Source organism: Myotis brandtii, unplaced genomic scaffold (genome assembly GCF_000412655.1).
Source record: "Myotis brandtii unplaced genomic scaffold, ASM41265v1 scaffold10, whole genome shotgun sequence".
Taxonomy (NCBI): domain Eukaryota; kingdom Metazoa; phylum Chordata; class Mammalia; order Chiroptera; family Vespertilionidae; genus Myotis; species Myotis brandtii.
Genome location: NW_005353325.1, coordinates 3,240,189 through 3,245,240, shown reverse-complemented (window position 1 = coordinate 3,245,240; position 5,052 = coordinate 3,240,189).

Here is a 5,052-nt window from a genome sequence, read left to right as displayed (position 1 = left end):
ATAATTCTTTAGATATAATTTTTCTTTCTTCTCCTTCTGGATTCGGAAATAGATGAATACATGCTGGCTTTTCACTATTCCCTACTTATCAATTTGTTATACAGAGTTCATCTTTAAGGTTGTGGAGGCACTTCCTGACAAATCAAGTTCAGCAACTGCACATCCTGGATTTTCTTGACATTTATTGTATTTCTTATTTTCCATTGTTCCTGCACACTTAAAGTCTCCCAGTACTATCTCCTTAGCTCTTTGTTCTCTTTTCTTTATACTATTTTTTCACAATGAACTGATGTGGTCTCATAGATTTAACTTACCTCCAGGCTGAGAACTCTCAAATCTGTATTGCTAGTCCTATCGACTTAATACTGTCTGGTAGTTGTATTTACTAACTCTCCTACAAACGCCTACACATTGAGCATCCTGAAACATGTCATTCATGTTCAAAAACTTCTAATAACTCTCAGTTAAACAGGATAAAGACTAGAGTTTGTACCCAGCAGTCCAATAACTTTCACAACATGCCCTACTTTTCCTACTTTATTCTCCCTGAATTGCCAGATCTGACCCACCCACTCCATCTGGTTTCCCTGACAACTCCAAGCCATCCTGTGTCTCCTCCCATTACACTCCACAGCATGTATTGTCTATAGTATTGATTTTGGTCTCGGGTACTCTGTACTCTTAAAAATCACTGAGGATCCCAAAGAGCTTTTGTTTACATGTGTTATATCCGTTGATATTTACTGTATTAGAAAAACTGGAAAAAATTTCACAGGAATACACAGTGCACAATTTCATTAGCTGTTAGAGCAATGATGTCATCCCATGCAGTCATGGGGCCTATGGAAAATTCCTCTGCACATTCACGAGAGGAGAGGAAAAAAGGAAAAATAACGTCTTAGTGTTATTTTAAAAATGGTTTTCACCCTCCAGACCCCTCCAGGACTCCCCAGCTCATACTTTGAAAACTTCTGGTCTAGGACAGTGGTCAGCAAACCGTGGCTCTCGAGCCACATGCAGCTCTTTGGCCCCTTGAGTGTGGCTCTTCCACAAAATACCACTTGCGGGCGCGCACATAGGCCTTCAGTTAATGCTATAAGGGTCTAAAGAAGAAAGCAAAAAGGCGGGCAATTGCAGGGCTGAACTCTCCGTGAAAGGAGGACTAGAAAAAAAATCCAGTCATTGCATCAAGAAGATGCTGAGAAAGTTTGCCTCCACCTGGGTTCTGGGGGGAAACAAAAGTTGAAAAAGTGAAATCCCAAGCTTATGCTTTGAGAGGTTCTGGAGACTGAATGCATACTGCCCATCAGTGGCTACCCTAACTAAGAGATGCACATAAAGAGTGGTCCTAGTTATGTTACCTCTAGGACACATGCAGAAGCAGATGGAAAGTCACTCTAGACCAGGGGTCCTCAAACTTTTTAAACAGGGGGCCAGTTCACTGTCCCTCAGACCGTTGGAAGGCCAGACTATAGTTTAAAAAAAACAACTATGAACAAATTCCTATGCACACTGCACATATCTTATTTTGAAGTAAAAAAACAAAACGGGAACAGATACAATATTGGTATTTGCATGTGGCCCGCGGGCCGTAGTTTGAGGACCTCTGCTCTAGACATAGGAGCTTTCCATTGAAAAATCAAACTCAGTTGAAGATGAATCTTCAGTTTAAAATATGAACAAGAATTTGCACACACAATAAGCAGAAGAGTCAATAACTCTGAACTTGAGGTCATAGAAAAACAATCTGAAAAAGACTGCACATTCAGGGATGGTTACATGGCTAAAGAGATGAAAAGAAAAAGTAGAAGCCACAGTGAAAGAGTAACACATTATAAAAAAGAATGAAAGATAACTGATAATACAACATATTTGCATTCATGTTCAAATTCAATAATTAGTAGACAAACTGAGGAAAACTGGCAGGCACCAACCAACTAACAAACAAAACCACAAACCCAACAACATCCTCCCTTCCCCTAAAAAAAACATACACAAAACCAGCATACAAAAAGACTCCAAAAGCCAGACCTTGGAAAGAGAAAATGGTAAGCCTACATTTTGTCCTTGCATATTTCAACCCAATGAAGCTTAGCATGGTTTATACACTCTTGTAAAATATACCAGTTAGCATTAGGATTATCTTGAGGATAAGAATGTAGGTACTAAACTTGGTTGCCTAGGGCATCAAAATAATCTATTATAATGATACTAGTACCCCTTCGCATGAATCCGTGTACCAGTAGCTCGCCAGTAGCTTGCTGCCACCCTCCAGTAGCTCTCCGCCCACTGCCCTGCCCTCCTGTAGGTCCCCCTGCTCTCCCTCCCCCCTGCCCCCCTCATAGCTTGCTGCCCTGCCCTCTCCTGTAGCTCCCCACCGCCTGCTTGTAACTCGCTGCCCCACCCTCCTGCTGATCTGTGATCCAGTCGTTATGGTCGGTCGTTACACTTCACGGTGTAATGATCATTTGCATATTACATCTTTATTATATAGGATAGTCTTAAATCTCTGTTGTCAGAGAATGAAAGGATCTGGTAAGCTAGTGTACACTGAGGACACGGTTTGTTGCCTTTTACAAAGATATTCCTTTTTTTAAGGGAGAAGACTTTTAATCCAAGGTTGTAACTATGTGAGCGTTAAATTTTCAGAGAGTGATTATTGGTATACCTAAGACCAATCATGACCATGAACTTCAGCAGTTCTAAAGTGATTCCATTTATTTTTTACTTCTAATATTTCCTTTGTATTTATGTACACCTAAAAGATTTTGTGTCTAATTCTTCTTTTTTTTTTTCTTTTTGTTAATCCTCACTCGAGGTTATTTTTCCCATTGATTTTCAGAGAGAGTGGAAAGAAAAGGGGGAGGAGAGAAAAAGAGAGCGAAACATTGATGTGAGAGAGACTCATTGATCAGTTGCCTCCTGCACCTGCCTCAAACTGGGATGGGATCAAACCTGCAACCCAGGTACATGCCTTGGGGAACCGAACCCACAACCCTTCAGCATGCAGGCTAGTGCTCTAACCACTTAGCAACACAAGCTCTTTTTGATTTAAGTAAAGAGTTAGCCCTCCAGCATGCTCAGTGGTTAGAGCATTAGCCCAAGCATCAGAGGGTATTGGGTTCAGTTCCCCATCAAGACGCATACCTGGGTTGCAGGTTCAATCTCAGGTCAGATCGAGGGAGGGAGGCAACCAATCAATGTGTCTCTCTTACATCAATGTTTCTCTTACTTCTCTTCTCTTCTCTTCTCTTCTCTTCTCTTCTCTTCTCTTCCCCACTTCCCTCCCTCCCACTCTCTCTGAAAATCAGTGGAAAAAATATCCTTGGGTGAGGGTGAACCAAAAAAAAAAAAAAGAAAGAAAGATAGAAAGAGCTAGTACTATAAATAGCTTTACTGGGAGCACATATTCCCAATTTATTTCCATTTGTTAATTTATTTTATTGGAAACTTGTGATTAAGATGGCAGCTAAAGATATTTTCATCCTCTTTCTCTCTAAAAAGCTCATTCCAAAGTGAAAATGTCAATATCTTAGAAGAAAGTGGGAGGCAACTGAAATCCTTAATCATATATAAAGACAAAAAGGAGGAGGAGGCATGGCAAATAACTTACCTGAGAAAAGAAAACTGCTGTGTGTGTTGGGGAGGGGTTGCAGGGTGTCTTGATGAAGTGCCTTGCGGAATCCTGAAAAGCTTCAGGAATAAGAAGTACAAGCAGGAGTGAGGCGAGAACTGAAAACAGAGCTTGTTTAAAAAATCTATAGAAGGCATGAGATCCCTAGCCTTCCGCTCCCTTCCAGCAGCAGTTAGACAACAACCCCTCCTAACCCCACAGAAGAATACCCTGAACCAGAGAGATTCTCACTGCCTGAGGCTACTGCACAGAGGGGGTAAGGATGGGTTTCTATACGGAAGGCAGGAAGTCTGAATCCTGAGTACCAAGAGTTCCTTTCCGAGGCTCCCTTATCCTCATCCTCCACCTCCAGCTTCCTGGCACCAGGCTTATATCCCCCCCTCCCCCCGCAAGAGATGGTCTTCTTTGCAGAAACTGAAGCACCTTGAGAAAAGACCTAAAGATGCTGACAGTTGGCAGGTCCCCGTGAAAAGGCTACAGGAAGCCTGACAGTCACAAGCTGCACCCCACACAGAAAACTTTTTATGGACTTTTCGCAACCTCACTGTTAAATATGAACACTGAACCTCCAGGGATCAATATTTTTTTTTAAGCTTCCAGAATTGAAAACTGATAGAGACCAAAACTATCCACACCATGGAGAAAGGAGGAATTCAAGGAGACGGTGAAAGTGCAATGAATGACAGAAAACTTAAATAAAAATGAAAAACTAAAATATCTTCAGAGAAATGAGAAGATATTGCATCCATGGAACAAGGATAACATGCCATTAAAAAGGAGCAATTAAAGAATAAGGACAACTCATAGACATACACACATGATTTTCACTTTCACGATCTTATGTTTTGTGTATCTATGTATGTATGTATGGATAGATAGATAGATAGATAGATAGATAGATAGATAGATAGATATTGGAAGATAAAGAAAAGGAACTCTTCCAGAAAGTTCAACAGAATTAAAGAATTAACCCAGGAACTGTAACATTCTGTTAATAGGAGTTAGTATCTTCAGAAAGAGAATAGGAAGCATACTGGGGAGAATGTTCTCAAGTAAATAAACCAAGAAAAGTTTCTAGAACAGATTGAAAAGTACCATTCTGGGTCCAGCATAATACATAGAAAAGACTCACACCAAAGCCATCACTTTGAAACTGAAGAAAACCAGGAATAAAGAGGAGATGATGAAATCTTCCAGAGGAAAAAGGAACAGGTTATGAATGTGTAAGGAATAAAAATCAGAGTGGCATCAGACCTCTGAAAAGTAGCACCAGAAGCTAAAAGGCAAGTAAGCAAGGGCCTTCAAAATTCAGAAGCAAAACAGTGTCAAATGTGGAAACATCTACCAAGCTAGACCATCAGTCACGTGTGAGGGATTATGCAGATATTTTTAGCCATGCACACTCAAAAAATTTCACT